The sequence below is a fragment of the Canis aureus genome, chromosome 29 (assembly GCF_053574225.1).
Source record: "Canis aureus isolate CA01 chromosome 29, VMU_Caureus_v.1.0, whole genome shotgun sequence".
Lineage (NCBI taxonomy): Eukaryota > Metazoa > Chordata > Mammalia > Carnivora > Canidae > Canis > Canis aureus.
In genome coordinates this window covers 12099772-12118192 of record NC_135639.1, presented here as the reverse complement: position 1 = coordinate 12118192, position 18421 = coordinate 12099772, and the positions used below count along the sequence as shown (strand labels likewise).

The window sequence follows — 18421 nt, the reverse complement described above, 5'->3', positions numbered from 1 at the left end:
AAATTCTCTTCCAGATGGGCTTCAGACTCAGGCTCTTCCCTGGTTCTCTAGCTCCCACTCCTTGTGCCTCCTGACCCACGTGGCTGCTTTCCCATGTGGCCTTGCAAGGCATGGAACACTTCCTCTCATTAGGAATTACAAGTAATAAATTCTTCTTTCAAGGCAGTTGTCTCTCTGTCACCTTACCAAACCTAATCAAAACAGGTTAGATAGAGGAAGATAGCATTGTCTTGGTTAATGTCTACCCCACTATTCCCACAAAGTAGGTACAATCAGCTCCATCTTGCAAGTGAAGAAAATGAAGCTCAGAGAGCTGAGTACCTGGCTGATGGTGGTTGACAGGGAATATTCATCTTGAGCTACGGGTGCTATAATGGACTTCTTTAATCGAGATATAACCAGTGTTAAAGATATTGGGATATGGTGGGCACTATTCATGAAAATGACAGGAAGCTTTATTTTAGGAGGAAATGTATTAGCTTTACTTAGTGGGAGTGAAAAATGGTAAATGAGTCTACCCAGAGAAGATATCGTGGAAAACTAACAAAATAACTCTGAGGAGCCTGCCAGGATTAATACATCAAACCTCCTGAGCTTTTTATTTACATCCTTACAGTCTTGAGAGGAGGCCAGCCAAGTTGGAATGTGGCCAGTGGAGCAGAGGGTTCAGCTGAGACCGAATTCGGCAGCCCTCTCTCCGGGGTACCCCAGTTATAAAACATGCCGCCCCCAGCATGTTAGTGATCTGAGGAGGAAAGCCACAGGCAAGAAGTAAACAGTAATTAGAGAAAGAGCAACATGTGGTCTTATTCCCTGCTACTCGGAGTCTGGTCTGTGGACCAGCAGCATGGGCATCACCCGGGAGCTTGTTAGAAATGCAGACTCTCAGATGCCATCCCAGACTCATCTACTCAGAAGGTTAACAATATCCTTGGCTGATTCCTATGCACGTCAGCCCTCGGAAAGCTCTGGTCTTCATAGTTCCATACTTGGGAATGGGGGAGCTGGGGAAAGGATCAGGGTGTGTGTGAAGGATGAAACCAGACAAAGGTGAATTCAGGCTGTACATAAAAGGGCTTGTGCTGAGCCTGCATGCGGGGTACTTGGGACCACAGACCTGCTCTAGTTCCCGCTGCTTTGATCAGGGTAGTGTCAATTTAACCTGAGTAATTCTTTGTTGCAAGGGGTGGGGGCTGTCTTGTGCACTGTAGGATGTTTAGCAGCATCCCTGGCCTCTACCCACTAAATGCCAGTAATGTTCTCCAATCCCTCCCAGACCCATGAGCTGTGATAACCCAAATTGTCTCCAGGCATCGCCAAATATTCCCAGGCAGACAGAGGGGAGGAAGTATGTACCCCTTCATTGAGAACTGGAGGGATAGAGAAAGCATTTTTACAAATTCATGTTGCCTCATCTATTCAACCTGGGACCATCAGTACATGAAGAAAAACCAAAAGAAAAGAAGGAAAACAAGGAAATGGTAGTGTTTGTTTTTGTGGTCAGGGTGATTTTGCTGCTGCAATTATATCCCATTCTCTGCTGCCACTAAAGAGAAGAAAGCCTTCACAGGGATGGAAGGAAGGTCAACAACAACGTAGAGGGAAGCCAGGATACAAAGCCAGTCTATCAGGCTTCTAAGCTCATGTTATTTCCATTGCACCATTGCTACCCCAAGCCAGGGGGACCAGGAAGTGCTCTAGACCATGAGCTACGAGACATAGGTTCTAATGCCAGCTCAGATCCTATTAGCTATAGGCCTTTAGATGAGTCACTTCCCCTCCATGTGCCTCAGTTTCCTCTTCTGGGTTAGCCAAAGGATTTAACCTCCATTTCAGTCATCCAATGAAGATCCTAGAAATGATAAAAGCTATACTCACCAACTTCACAAAGCTGAATTCCCATTTCAGAAACATAGATAGAAACAAGATTGAATCTGTTGATTGTCAGTTCCTAGCTAGGCTAAGAGGAGATGTATCCCCGTTAGGACCAAGAAACCTAGGTGGGAAGTCTCACCATTAAATAATTTGATCCAAAGGAGAAAATGGCCAATGAGAGCAAGTTTCAATCAAGGCAGGTATTGTCTTTATCTGCAACAGAGGCATGTGGAAGGATGGATGCCCAAGACTTCCAGATTGGACGACTGGACATTCTATGTCTCTAAGGCTGTTGAACCACCCGTCCCCAGAGGACACTCAGTAACCAAACCGCTCCCAGTCCTAGGGCTCTCTTCAAATAATTTGCTGGAACCTAAATAAAACTGAACCCATCTCAACACAGGGCTGCATCCAAAGTAATCTAAATCCAATTCCTCACGGCTTTGGAAAGAAACGCAGGTCCATATAGGAGAACTCTTAAGGAAGTAGCAAAATGGAAGTAGCTACACCATAGGACACATAGCAAGACTGCCTAAAAATAATTTCTTTTCTCCTTGCAAACCCTCTCTTCAACACACCTCCTAGGTCCCCTCTGCCACAGCCATCCCAACCTTAGCACTCCTCCTCAACAAGCTTGTCTTTTGTAGAGCCTTCTGGCTTTGTTCCCGGTTTCTATCATTCTCCTCTCTGCTACCCACTCTACATAGCCCTACAAAATCCCAGTAGCTGGTTATATCCTCAGTTTGGCTGCATAAATGAGAAAACGAAAAGTATTGCTGGCTTAAACACCCAAGGTCTTAGCTTCCCACATCAAAATTCTGGCAGCCAGCAGTCCAGAGCTTGTATAACAATCCCCTTCTACCTTCCACTCTGCCCTGTGCCACAGCTGGGAGTGCTCTCTGTTGCCAGGTCGAGGACAGCTGCTGTGGTCCCTAGGCCCAGAACGGAGAAACCTGTGTTCCTAGGCCCAGAACGGAGAAACAGGGATGAGAAGGGCACACACACACCCTATCGGGACACTTCCCAGTTTTGGTACTGCTTATGATTTAAAAGGATGTACGAGACCTGATCCTGTGGTAATAACAAGAAAAATGTGGACAAAAATTAAAATCATACTTTTCTATGAGTCTGGTGGAGTGAAAGATGCCAGGAAACCTTGAGGAACTAAATTCCAGAAAGAAACCACCAGTCCTAGGTAAGCAGAAGGCCAAATAGCTTCCCAACCTGAGAAGGAATGGGAAGCTGCTCTGGGTACATGTGGCATTCCATGAGGGGAGAGATTTCCCAAGAACGACGAGGAACCAGCCTAGCCTTAGCTGACTGCCTATCAGTCAGGGCCAAACAGAGAAACAGAACTACTACCTGTGGTACAAAAATCAGGGATTCATCTCATGGGTTTGACCTTATGCAATATGGTGTTGCCCCAAATCACTAGAGGCAAGCTAGCCTGGCAGTCAGAAAGGAAAACTGAATGTGGATGAAGGCCAGGACAAATTGCAATCATAGGATGTACTGGGACTTATGGGGACAAACTAAAATCCACATCTGTTGCTCACAGTTTCCAAACTTAAAGCTGTGAATCATCTGTAGGAAAAGCTAACAACCTTTGCCTCAGAGGTACACATGCGGTTGACCCACATCTGATGGGAGCGAGATGAGCCAGGGATCAGGTGTCCCATGCCAAGCAGGCAAACCTTCCTGGTGTCCCTGCTGACCTCCAGAATGCAAAATAGTACAGCAGCAGTTTCTCTTCTATTTTTCAAGCCTTGTGCAAAATGTTTCTTGTGGCCTAAACTAACCCAGAAGCACAGGGAGGGAAATTCTAGGAAATGTGTTCCCTGTTCAGTGAAACTGACAAAATATAGAGTTACCATAGACTGTGTGGGCTGGCAGGATGGGGTACCATCTGGAAGAGCTCCAAGTGCAAAAATAAATTACTCAGTTCAACAATGTTGCCCCCCCCACCAAAAATTTTGCCAAGGAAGGAGTCATGAAGAAAGGGCAGGTGAGCAGGGACAAACCACCTAGTCCTGCTCAGCTCATCATGATCTTGGGGACTGGATTTGGGGGCCCCGAGGACTTGAATGCAATGTGGGGGGAACCAAAAATATCCAAACTGTAATCTAACCACCTCCCAAGACAACTACTGCAGGGTGGGACGCAAGGTAGACTATCACCAGCAAGCTCAATCTCATTAAGGCTGCAGCCCAACCAGACTCAAAGAAGATTCTGACCAATTAGCCCTGCACTCTATCTGTAAGACAGAGAGTAGGTTTGCATGTTCCAGGAAACAAACAACCAAAAATTATATTTTCCCCTCCACAAAAGATTATGAAACGAAGGGAGCAGGAACATCTAACCAAAAGTCAGCAAAATCACAGTCAGTAGAGAGATTCACAGACAAATTAGTTGGAATTAACTGATAAGAAATGTAAATCAAGTTTTATAAATATGTTAGATAAGTTATAGGAAAAGATGAATATAATGGCTAAACATAAGGGTTATTTCAAGAAAAAAGAGGGGCACCTGGGTGGCTCAGTAGGTTAAGCACCTACCTTTGGCTCAGGTCAGGATCCCAGGGTCTGAAGATCAAGGCCCATATTTGGCTCCTGGCTTAGCAGAGTCTGCTTTTCCCTCTCCCTCTGCTCCTCCCCAACTCATGCTCTCTCACTCACTCTCTCTCTCAAATAAATAAAATCTTTAAAAAAAGAAAAATTGGAAAAAATAGAAACTCTAGAACTGCAAAATAACTATATACTGTAGGATTTATAATGTATGTTAGAATAAAATACGACACCATAGCACCAAAGATGGAGGAGAGTTCTTACAATATTCATGAATTCAAGGTAGATTATGATAAATTAAGGATACATGTTTAGGGGCAGCCCCGGTGGCTCAGCGGTTTAGCGCCACCTTCAGTCCAGGACATGATCCTGGAGACCCGGGATCGAGTCCCACGTCGGGCTCCCTGCGAGGAGCTTGCTTCTCCCTCTGCCTGTGTCTCTGCCTCTCTCTCTCTCTCTCTCTCTGTGTCTCCCATGAATAAATAAATAAAATCTTTCTTTAATTTTTATTTATTTATGATAGTCACACAGAGAGAGAGAGGCAGAGACACAGGCAGAGGGAGAAGCAGGCTCCATGCACCTGGAGCCCAATGTGGGATTCGATCCCGGGTCTCCAGGATCGCGCCCTGGGCCAAAGGCAGGCGCTAAACCACTGCGCCACCCAGGGATCCCTAAATAAAATCTTGAAAAAAAAAAAAAAAAAAAGGATACATGTTTAATCTCTAGAGAAACCATTGCAAAGGTAAAAAAAAAAAAAAAAAAAAAAAAAAAGATATAGCTAAAAATCCAGGAGAATATTTAAAATAAAATATGAAATAAGTACTGGCTTAATCCCAAAAAAGGTAGGAAAGAAGAAACAAGAACAGATAGAACAAAATGAAAACAACAGGAAGGTAAATTGAAATACAATTATAAAAATAATTATATCACATGTAAATGGATTAAACATTGTTATTAAAAAGAGAAATTAGGCAGCCCTGGTGGCTCAGCGGTTTAGCGCTGCCTTCAGCCCAGGGCCTGATCCTGGAGACCTGGGATCAAGTCCCACGTCGGGCTCCTTGCATGGAGCCTGCTTCTCTCTCTCTCTCTCTCTCTCTCTCTCTATCTATCTATCTATCTCTCATGAATAAATAAATAAAATCCTAAAAAAAAAAAGAGAGAGAACTCATAAGAACACCTGGTTAGCTCTGTCAGTAGAGCATGCAACTCTTGATGTCGGGGCTGTAAGTTTGAGTCCCACATTGAGTAGGAAAGATTACTTAAAAACAAAACAAAATCTTTTTTAAAAATATTTTATTTATTTATGAATGAGAGATACAGAGAGAGAGAGGCAGAGAGAGAAGCAGGCTCCATGCAGGGAGCCTGACGTGGGACTCGATCCCATGTCTCCAGGATCACACCCTGGGCTGAAGGCAGGCGCCAAACCGCTGAGCCACCCAGGCATCCCCAAAACAAAATCTTTTTTAAGAAGGGAGAAAAAAGGCAGAGAGAGGAGAGAAATTGTCAGACTAGATACAAAAGGTAGGCCAAACTATATTCTGTCTACAAAAGACATACTTTTAACCACAAAGATTAAAGTAAAAGGATGAAAAAAATATCCCATGTGAAAACTAATCATACAGAAGCTAGAGAGGCTATACTACTATTAGACAAAGTAAACTTTATGATAAAAAATATTACTAGAGATAAAAGGGAGAATTTATAATGATAAAAGTATCAATTAATTAAAAAGACATAACAATCTTCAATGCATATGTAACTAAAAACATAACTTCAAAATGCATGTGGCAAGAAATTGACAAAAAGGGAGAAATATCAAACTCCAATAAAAAATATACAAAAACAAACAAAAAAGGGAGAAATAGATCCATAACCAAAAAGTATATTTTAACATTACCATCTCAGAAATTCATAAAAGAAACAGACAAAATATTAGGAATATAGCAAATCTGAATAACACTATCAGCCAACTTTACCTAATTGGTGTTTACCAAATATAATAAGCCATGATACAAGTCTTAAAAAATTTTTTTAAGATTTTATTTATTTATTTGACAGAGAGAGAGAAAGCACAAGCAGGGGGAGCAACAGAGGGAGAAGAAGCAGGCTCACCACCATGAGGGACCCCAACATGGGATTTGATCCCAGGATACTGGAATCATGACCTAATCCAAAGGCAGAGGCTTAACAACTGAACCACCCAGGGATTTAAGGGAGAGGGAGAGAGAGAGGCAAAGAAGCAGACTCCTCGCTGAGTGTGACGGCTGATGCAGGGCTTGATCCCAGGATCCCGAGATCATGACCTGAGCCAAAACCAAGAGTCAGAGGCCCAACGAACTGAGCCACCTAGGCTCCCCTTAAAAATTTATATATGGTCAAAATAATTCAGAGTATGATTCTCTGACCAAATTTAATTAAATTAGAAATGAATAATAAAAGTATAGAAAATCCCTGAATATCTGGAAATTGAGCAACACTCTTTTAAGCAATCCATGAGTCAATGAAGAAATCACAAGAGAAATTAGACAATATTTCCAATAGAATGATAATGAAAACAAATTTATCAAAATTTGTGGGATGCAGCTGAAGGAGCACTTACAGGGAAATTTATATCCTTAAATGCTTATATTAGAAAAAAGATTTAAAATCAATAACCTAAGCCTCCATTTTAAGAAGCTAGAAAAATAAGAATAAAAACACAAAATAAGCAGAAGAAAATAAATAAAAATCCACGAAATAGAAAACATACAAAAAATAGAAATAATAAATCCAGAAGTTAATTCTTTGAATAGATTAATAAAACTGATAAACCCTCACAAAGTTAATCAAGAAAAAACAATTATCAGTCTTAGGAATAAAAATGGGGCATCACTATAGATCATATATATACCAAAAGGATAATAAGGGAATACGAATAACCTATGCCAATAAAGTTGACTTCCTAGATTAAAAAGACAAATGCCTTATAAGATGTAACTTCCCAAAATTGACATAAGAAAAAATAGAAAATCTGAAGAGCCCTATCTGTCCAAAAGAAACAATGAAGTTATAATTAAAAGCCTCCCACAAAGAAAACTCCAGGCCCAGATGTCTTCCCTGGTGAATCCTATTTAAGGAAGAAATATTAATCTTATCAAAACTCTTGCATAAAGTAGAAGAGGAAAGAACATTTGCTAAATTATTTCTATGAAGCCTGTTTAACCTTATTACTGAAACAAAGATATCACAAGACAATTACAGACTAATGTCTCTCATGAACATAGACATAAGAATCCTCAAAAAATTCCAGTAGTATATGAAAAGGATAACACATCATGACTAAAATTAATTTAAGAGATTCAAGATTAACTCAACATGCAAAAATAATCAACCAATACATTTCATCACATTAACTGAATAAAAAAAGTTAAATAATCATCACAGTAGTTGCAGATAAAGCATGTGGCAAATCTGACACTCATTCATATTTAAAATAACAAAAACAAAAAATACTGCTTAGCAAAATAGAAACAGAAGAAAACTTCCTCAATCTTATAAAGAGGGACGCCTGGTTGTCTCAGCGGTTGAGCACCTGCCCCTGGCCCAGGGCGTGATCCGTGGTCTCAGGATGGAGTCCCACATCAGGCTCCCTCTCTGGAGCCTGCTTCTCCCTCTGCCTACGTGTCTGCCTTTCTCTCTGTGTGTCTCTTTCATGAATAAATAAATAAAACCTTTTTTAAAAAAAAAAACAAAAAAAAATAATCTTATAAAGGATGGTTATGAAAATCTTACAGCTTACATCAGACTTAATGATGACATACTGATGTTCTCTTTTTGAGATCAGGAGCAAGGTAAAGATATCTGTTCTTGTCATTTCTATTCAATATTGTACTGTAGGTCCCAGACAGTGAAATAATGTAAAAATAATAATAAAGTTTGAAAAGAAAGAAGTAAATTTACCTTTATTTGTGAAGGATGTGATTGTTTACATAAATATATCTAAGAAATAAATCTCTTTTAAAAATTACTAAAATCAATAAGTGGATTTAGCAACATCATAGGATACAAGGACAATATAAAAAATCAGTTTAATTTCTATATAATAGAAGCAAATAATTGCAAAATAAAAATTTTAAAAGAATAATATCTACCTATAGTAGCATTTTAAAAATACTTACAGGCACACTTAACAGAAGACATGCAAAACTTCTACATTGAAAATTACACATACTGCTGAGAGAAATTACTACCTAAAAAATACAATGATATACCATGTTTATCTCAGTATTGTTATGTCAATTCTTTCCAGATTCAAAACAACCCCAATAAATACTTCATTTCTATAGAAATCGAAAAACAGATTCCAACACTTCTACAGAAATAAGTGCAAAGGACCGAGACTAGCCAAAGCAATTTTGGAAAAGAAATTTTGAAAACTCATACTACTTGATTCCAAAACTTACCATAAAGCCACAATAATCAAAACAGTGTGGTACTTACATAAGGACAAAATTATGAATGGAACAGAGTCCAGATCTAGATCCAAATACATACTGATAACTTATTTTTGACAAGACCGTAAGGCAGTTCAATGCACAGAGGGGATCTTTTCAAGAAACCATGATGGAATATACTAGACATCCATGTGGGAAAAAAATGAATCTCAACCTCTACCTCATTCCATATATACAATTCAATTTGGAATGGGTCACAGACCATAGTGTAAAAGCTAACATTACATTATTTTTTTAAGATATTAATTATCTATTTGAGAGAGAGAGAGAGCATGAGCAGGGATAGAGTGAGAGGGAGAAGCAGACTCCCCAGTGAGCGGGGAACCTGACGCAGGGCTCAATCCCAGAACCCCAGGATTATGATCTGAGCCAAAGGCAGACACTTAACCAACTGAGCCACCCAGGTGGCCCCAAAGCTAACATTATTTATTAAGCTTCTAGGAGAAATCATTTGAGAATAACCTTACAAATGTAAGGCAGACAAAAATGTCTCAAAGAGCACAAAAAAAGCATAAACCATAATAAAAGAAATTGATAACTTCCATTTCATCAAAAACTTCTGCCTTTTAAAAAAACAGTGTTCATCACTGAGGAAAAGATGTGCAAAATATGTACATAATAAAGGACCAATGTTTAGAATCATAAATTACCCTTTCAACTCAATAAGAAGACAACCAAATAAAAAAGGAAGGGGCAAAGATTTGAAAAGATATTTCACAAAATAAGTTATTGAATGGCAAATAAACACATGAGAATGTGAACAACATTATCAGTCACAGGAAAATGTGACTTAAAGCTACAATTAGATAACACTCTACACCCACTAAAGTGGCTAAAATTAAAACAGATGACAATACCACATGATGGTGAGACTATGGGCAACTAGAACTCTCAGACATTGATGCTAGGAATGTAAAATGGTACAATGACTTTGGGAAAAGTATGGTAGGTTCTTACACAGTTAAGCGTACAACCTAGTAATCCAATTCCTAGGTGTTTGTTTATACAAAAGAAATGAAAACATATATCCACATAAAATCTTATATACAAGCGTTCATAGAAGCTTTATCATAATAGCCCCAAACTGAGAACCAACCCACCAGCTGATCTATCATATCAGCTAGTGAACATATGAACAAATCGTGACATGTCCATATAGTAAAATGTTACCCAGCTATAAAAAGAAAAACATTGATACATGCAATTACATGGGTATAACTCAAAAATAGTATGCCGCAAAAAATGTGGAGCACAAAAGAGTACATATCATATGATTCCATTCATTTGAAATTGGCTGCAATGAGGCATTTGGAGAACTTTGTGAAATGATGTAAATACTCTGTATCTTGCTTGTGCTGGTGGTTTAAAGGTACATGCATTTGTGAGAATTCATTGAGCTCTACACTAGAACTGGATGCATCTTATTGCATGCAATAAATTAGGTTTTTTAATGGGGCTTCTGGATGGCTCAGGTGGTTAGGCAGCCACTTGAGCTTGGTTTCAGCTTGGGTCATGATCTCAGGGCGGTGAGATCGAGCCCCACATCAGGCTCTGGGTTCAGCACAGCATCTGCTTGAGACTCTCTCCCTTCTTCCCCTCAGGTTATTCACTCACTCACTTTAAAACCCTTAAATAGGGCAGCGCCAGTGGCTCAGCGGTTTAGCGCCGCCTTCAGCCCAGGGTGTGATCCTGGAGACCCAGGATCAAGTCCCACGTCGGGCTCCCTGCACGGAGTCTGCTTCTCCCTCTGACTGTGTCTCTGCCTCTGTGTGTGTGTGTGTGTCTCTCATGAATAAATAAATAAAATCTTTAAAAAAAAAAAAAAAAAAAAACCTTAAATAGACACATCATTAAAAAAACAAACAGGGATCCCTGGGTGGCGCAGCAGTTTGGCGCCTGCCTTTGGCCCAGGGCGAGATCCTGGAGACCCGGGATCGAATCCCACATCGGGCTCCCAGTGCATGGAGCCTGCTTCTCCCTCTGCCGGTGTCTCTGCCTCTCTCGCTCTCTCTGTGTGACTATCATAAATAAATAAAAATTAAAAAAATAAAAATAAAATAAAATAAAAATAAAAAAACAAACAAAAAACACACACGAGTAGGCAATAAGCACATAAAAAGATATTCAATATCATTTGTCAACAGGATTGACTTTCGTTAGTCTGCAAATGAAAACTATAAGATACCAATTTTTGCCCATTAGAATGGCTAAAATTAAAAAGACTGAGCCTACCAAATGCTGGCGAGAACATAAAACAAGTAGAAGTCTCATACATTGCTGGTGGAAGTTCTAAAATAGGACAACCAGTTTGGAAAACTCTCTTGCAATTTCTTATAAAGTTAAACATATTCCTACCTACTGACCCAGCAATCCTATTCCTAAGACAAATGAAAACATATGCCCACAAAAAGGCTTGGGGCAGCCCCGGTGGCCCAGCGGTTTAGTGCCGCCTTCAGCCCAGGATGTGATCCTGGAGACCGAGGATCGAGTCCCACATCGGGCTCCCTGCATGGAGCCTGCTTCTCTCTCCCTCTGCCTGTGTCTCTGCCCCCCTTCTCTCTCTCTGTCATGAATAAATAAAATCTTAAAAAAAAAAAAAAGGTTCGTGTAAGAATGTTCACAGCAGCTTTAATCTTATAATCCATACCCAGAAACCTCCCAAATGTCTATCAAAAGGAGATGGACAAGTAAAATGTGATACATCCACTGCAATAGAACACTACTCAGAAATAAAAGGAATGAACAACTGATACACGTAATAACAAGGATGGAACTCATAGAGGCAGTGCTAAAGAGAAATAAGCCAGATACGAGAGGGGGTACACACTGTGTAATTCCATTCATACGAAGTTCAAGAACAGACAAAACTAACCAACCTGTTAGGGATCAGGACAGTGGTTAGCAGAGGGTGGAGGATTGTCTGGACTGGGGCATGAAGAGAGGATTAGTTGGAAAGGGGATGTAGGGAACTTTCATGGGTATTAGAAATGTCCTTTATCTTGACTGGAGTGTATACATTGGTCAAATTTCATTGAACAGTACACTTAAGATCTGTATGTAAATTATACTGCATTTTTACAAACGATTTGTTTTTATTTATTTGAGAGAGTGTGTGTGTTATGTGTGGGGTGGGGGGTGAGGAGCAGAGAGAGAGGGAGAGGGAAATACAAGCAGCATGGAGCCCAACTCGGGGCTCCATCTTACAACCCTGAGATCAGACACCAAGAGTCAGATGCTCAACTGATTGCACCACTCAGGTGCCCCTACTGCACTTTTTTTTTTTTTTTGTAATAATGAAAGAAAAAGGGAAAAAAAAGTTGAACACACAACTGCTGCTTGGATCCCAAAGACTAGAATTTAGTCATACGGCCATGCTTAGTTGTAAGAAAGACTAGGAACTCCAGGCATTACTCCCAGTAGCTCTATGCTCAGTTAAAATTTAGGGCATTTCGACTGTAGAAACAGAAACTTGATTCAGAGGGATAACTAATGGTCTCTGCTATTGGTCAATCAAGCAAATAAATGATTCTTCTTGGGGGGCAGGGGCGGGTGGCGCCTCAAGGAAGATTTCAGACACTTTTAATTTAATAATTCTTCTAATTTTTGCTGTCATGCTAGTTTCTGTAATTTTTCATTGTTTCCTTTTCCTACTCTAATCAGGCAAGGCCACTCAGCAATGACCATAACCTTGAGAATCTGCCAAGGGCACACTGGTGACAAATGGAGAGGGCGACAAAGCAAGGAGGGTAGCAGGGCTGGAAAGGAAAATGAAACAGCCTTGAAAGTGTGAATGAAAACCTGCACCGCAGACTCGGCATGTGTGACATTTGCCACCTTCCAGTTAAAAGAAACCAGCTCCTTTGTGTTTAAAGCTTGACTTGGCTTCCTTTGAGGGCCACACAGGACTTGCTGGTTTTAGCCTATAATGAGAGATACAACAACAACAGCAGTCCCAGCCCTGGAAGTCTTGGGTCCATGCCGGGGACTGAAGCAGTAGGGATGTCTGCCAGAGACACAGGAGATCTTCCTTGCAATAGTCCAATGTTGACATTGCTACTGGGCTAGAATTTTCCTCCAGAGACTCTCATTCCATAGGCAGAACCCGGAGAAACCCTGACTTTATTTCCCATTGGAACCACGCACAACTGATTTCCTTGCTGCATGTAAACCTGTACCAGTGCTTTCTCAGTGAGACAACATTTATTGAGCTCCTGCTATGCCTGGCTCTGGGCTCCAAGCTGGGAAAACAGAGAAAGCTCAGAACAGTAGCCTAGGCTGGGAGTCAGTCTCTTGATCTCAGCCCATGCTCTCAACTGAGCCCCTTTGACACTGATGTCAGCCAGAACCATGCCTAAGATCCCCAGTACCAAGCACTCTGGGGATGAGCCCCATTCTATTTCCCCAGCCATCTCCTTAACCCATTCCCCCCCATACACACACACACACACACACACACTGGCCCACGCTCCTGCTTAAGTGAGACACAACCTCTTTTCCAATACAGATGGATGAGAGATGAGCAGGGTCTGCTTGCTGAAATTGGTCCATGGGCTGCCTCCAAGATCTGGCTGCAAGGAGAATGGACTGGAAATTGCACAGTCATTATCTTTGCAGACAACCCTCTCCTCCCCATCTTTTCAACATAATGAATTGCATGGAGAGCTCAGCTGTCATGAAAGCTTTTGAATTCCAGCCCTACCATCTTCCAGGACATCCTTAGAGGTTATCTCAGCAAGGCAGGTGGAAGAGGAAAGAGAAAAGCTTAACCCTATAAGAATAATTATGATGTATTATTAGCAACCGATGGCAATCTAATGCAGGATTTTCAATATAGACACTGCTGGCTGTAATTTTTCTCTGTCATCCGCACACACACACACAGGCTACATTTAATGACTCCAAAGTTCAGAGCAGTTTCTCAAACTAAATTTAGTTCCTTAGAAGCAGTGTCTTAATACAGGACTTTTTTAAATAAAATAGAGACAGAGACACAGTCTGAGTGTTGGAGGCACTTCTTAGGGCAGATGGAAATGTTAGTAGTATGTTTATATACTAAGACCACTGGCTGGCGTTAGGGTTGAGTTTATGTGGACATGCTAACTGCATTACGCACAGAAATCAGAGTGGCATTCAAAATGGCAGAGCCACATCTGCCATTGGATCTAATCACACCATGAATAACTTGCAGGCAGAAAATCTAATTGGTTTCTCCAACCTCAGCCCCTGGCACAATGCTGGACACAGCAGAGGCTTAATAAGTGACTGCTGGTTGGATGGATGGACAGATGGACAAATGGTTGGGTGGGGATGAGTATGGCAACTTTGGCAGTTTATTTGAACATGTTAAGATAGCAGTCTTGTTACTGAGAGGCTGAAAGCCTGGGGACAGAAGTTCAAAACACAGTGATATGATTGCCTGGAATCTGTTCGACTTGGTTAAAAATTAGCAATAATCTGTGTCTTTGAATTAGTCTTTTGTGCCTCTCTACCTTAGTCAGATTTGGAACCCCAAAATTAAAAAGTTCTATAGGTTGAGCTCCCCCCTAAAACAGACCTTGGAATAAGGGTGGATTGAGATGCATGCGGTTTATTCAGTAGGTGATCTCATAAAGTGCAAGGGAGGAAGTAGGGGGAGGGTGAGACAGGAGAGGAAGAAAAAAAAATCAATAAAAGGTGTAAAAATGAGTGGTTACCACTATAGGCAAGGGGGGCTCACTCTCACTGAGGGCCGTGTTCCAGAATTTTCCCACTGGGACTGAAAGCTGGGCTCTTACCTGCCAAATCCCATTCCCCATTGGCTGATATTTGCCCCAGAGCATTAACACCTTCACCCTCCGGATTGGCCCTGCATCTAGCAGTGTGAATTTGAGGTAGATGAAAAGCCCTGAATCAGAAAACAAGTTTGGCTCAGTCACTTCAGAAGGGAAGCTGGGAACTCTGGGCCACAGCTTGCAGAAGCATAGGTGGCAGGGGGTAGAGCTGGAACAGCATCCTGTATGGCATTTTAACAGGAATCAGATATTCACTGGAAGGGCCAGAGGAGCCTTTCTAGGCTGGTCTCCAGGACTGACTCCCAGACAAAAAGTACTGACCCTCCAGGGGACCTTTGCCCTGTGAGGTCAGCACTGCTGTTTGTGGTTGCCACCATGACAATCTCTCCACAGCCAGGAGCCTCCAGCATGGGCTTCACAACATGGCTGCAGAAATCCTCACACTTTCCATGACCCAAATCATTAGACAGCAGCCTAAGGGGGCAGGAAGAAGGCCTCTGCCGTATTTCCCCTGTCCAAGTCTTGTATGCCTGTGTCTCAGTGACAGGACTCGATTCACATCCAGAGTGCTAGCTGTCAGATAGTCTGGGAAATGTGGCATTCAGCTTTCTAAATCCCAAACAGAAAGGAGGGTGGAAAGAGGTTTGGGGAAGCCAATGTGCCTTGTCTATCATACTCCTGAATAACTCACCAGTAGCGTGTACTTTCACCACCATCCAGAGCTTCTCAGACGGGAAGCACACCTGAGGCCCCTACTCTGACTACCCTTGGAAGCTGGTACCAATGTTTGATGCTGCCACAGGAGCCTTCTCTCATTTTCTCAAAAGTGCCAAGTTCTCCCCAGCCCCAGGGCTTTTGCACATACTATCCACTGTGCTAGAATGGCCTCCCTACCTCATCATCGACCACCCCCTTAAGTTAATGTTATCCTTTGAATTGCAGCTCAAACAACACCTATTCCAGGAAGCCTTCCCTAACTCCCCAGACAAGATCAACTTCCCCAGTTAGAGGTTCACTTAGCACTAAACATTTGCTGATTATAAGCAGATACTGGGCCGCCTGCTCCACCATACCCCGTGACAAGACTCGTGAATCTCATCATCACCTTGGCCTGGAGGTCTGGACTGAATCAGGTTCAAGCTGACCCTCAGTTGGCCTCACCCCCACAGCTGTGGTCACTATTCTTGTTCTTTAAGATGCACTGAGGCTGACGATGATCTTCATGGTCCTTCTTTCATCTCCACATTTAAATACCTCAACATCACAATTTTTGTTTCCATAAAGCAAGGTAGACCAAAATGGCTCTGATGGTAGTCATGTACCTGAAGTAAGTTACTTCACTTCTCCGAGACTCAATTTTCTCATCTTTAAACGGGGATAATGAATACATTTTAGAGAGCTATTTTAAGAACTAAGGAAAATAATGCAAGAAGGATAGCAAGCCATTGCCTAGCACACAAGGACACATTACGACCATCATCATCAACCTTCTGGGGACACCGTGTGTTTGTTAGATAGTGTGTAATGCCAGGGTTTTGGGGGTTTGGGGGGTTTTTTGTGGTTGTTTTTGTTTTTATTAAAGATGTTATTTCTAACTCTTCTTCTTGCAGATGGGGATGACTTGGGGATGACTGAAGTTCTGAACAGGAGAGAGAAAGCTAGGAACCCTTACAAAGTGTTTTCTTCACATGTGGATCTAACAGGCTTCATAAAGCCCACTGGGACAGCGGAGTACATTGACTCACCCTTTTGGAAACCAACGTAGAAATATTTCCCAAAAGCCAGGAAAACATCTCCACCCTCTGGCCCAAGAATTCCACTTGTGGACTATATGCTAAGGAAGTACTTAAATGAAAACAAAAAATTTTCTTTGTGAGAATGTCCAGTACCATAACCCAAGACTGGAAACCCTCTCAATTACTGACAATGAGGGAGCAGTTTGGTAAATCAGCGTACTGTGATTTCGTAGCCATTAAAAGAATCACTGTAAAGCCTCTGTAGGAACATGGGAAAACATTCTGATAGAACCTGAAGAGAAAAGGCCTTGTTTGACAAGAGGGGAGCCTGACACACAAAAATCGAGTTGCCTTGGGAAGAGGGAAGGTCAGAGAATTTTATGTTTTTGGTGTTTGTTGGGTTTATTTCTTTGTTTTTAAGATTTTATTTATTTGAGAAAGAGAGAGCACAAGCAGGGGCGAAGGGTAGATGGGGAGGGAGAAACAGACTTCCTGCTGAGCAGGGAGCCCGATGTAGGGGTCAACCCCGAGGACCCTGGAATCATGACCTGAGCTGAAGGCAGACACTTAACTGACTGAGCCACCCAGACATCCCTTTTTTTTTTTTTTTTTTTGAGAGAGAGAGAGATTTAGCAAGCAGGGGGAGGGGTAGAGGGAGAGAGGGGGGGAGAGAATCTTAAGCAGACTCACAACCCTGAGATCATGACCTGAGCTGAAATCAAGAGCTAGATGCTCAACTGACTGAGCCACCGGATGCCCCAATGTTCTTGGTGGTCATTTTAATGCTATGCTCTTTTTACAGATTTAAAATGAGCAGCCTACTGGGCACCTTCTAGCGAATAACTGGAAGCTAAAGAAAACTCTTGTCCAAACTAATGGAAATCAAGGTCTCCCTCCTCACTAGAACAGTGTTGATGTGGTGAAGACTACCTGAGACAGATGAGGCAAGTAATATCAGAGAGACTAATTAGCGGGAAAAATCAGACCTGTCTAGTCTAGAATGAGACTAGAACGTTTAACCTCATTTAAGGGGCTATAAATCATGACAAGACAAACAGGCTAGGTCCTCCCATTTGGATGCACCATTTGGATGCACCATTCGGATGGACAAGGCCCTCTCTGGGTACCGCAGACAGAAGCCAAATCAGCCAGAAGTGTACCACCCAAACGGGGTAATGGTGAGGCCCTGAAAGCTGTCTGTGGACTTAGCGTGGCATGTAGGGTTGAGTTAATGGTGTTTGATTCAAGTGTTTTTCCCTGGGCCCTTAAACAAGAAGCTGACTCAAGACTGTTCATGCTATGAAAACACCCAAAGATGAGCATCACCCATGATTTTTATCAAGCATAGAACTCGGGAACACTCGTTCAGCACTGGGGGCTTCAGTTCACCAGAACTCCAAGACTCATGCCCTGAGCTTTTAATACAAGGAGGCAAACACCAGGAAATCTAAATGCTTGCATATCCAGTTGAGGCCGGACACATTCAGTCTGGTCTCCTCAGTCTCTTGCTGTTTCTGCCTTTAAATCTACAATAAAATTCAATAGTCAGAATGGTGCCACTTTGGCCTTACAATCTCCTGAGTATCACTCCCTGATACCTGGCAACTAAACAGAAGATGCCAGAACTAACAGCTGTCTCGGCAATAGGCAAGAGAAAGCCCGAGCAGGCAATGAGCCATTCTCAGGAATGCTCAGGAGCAGGAAATGGGCCCAGGGCACCAGGAGTGAGTATAGTACCAAATGGAGAGGGTCCTCAATTCTGAAGAAATAGGGGTACAAGGTAGAAGTGGAGCATAAGAAACAAAGCCAGGGCATTATCTCGGTATAACCACAGTGGAGTGGGCACTGGACCCAATGGGATTATCATAGAATTAGTTCTGTTTTCATCAGGGCTGAGGAAGCCTCTCACAATATGGTACCCGGGAGTCCTGCACCATGGTCACCAGTCCTAACTTCAAATATGCCCTATTGTCAGGCCCTGG

At 42.0% G+C, this 18421-nt stretch overlaps 1 long non-coding RNA gene across 1 annotated transcript in view; it reads left to right on the top strand.

Moving 5' to 3' along the window:
* LOC144300777 (uncharacterized) overlaps positions 1-16475 on the top strand; it is a 30527-nt gene extending 14052 nt beyond the window's left edge. Inside the window, exon 3 of the long non-coding RNA XR_013367557.1 lies at positions 16314-16475. This is a non-coding gene — a long non-coding RNA (uncharacterized LOC144300777). The remainder of the gene's footprint in view (positions 1-16313) is intronic.
* The last annotated feature ends 1946 nt before the right edge of the window (positions 16476-18421 follow it).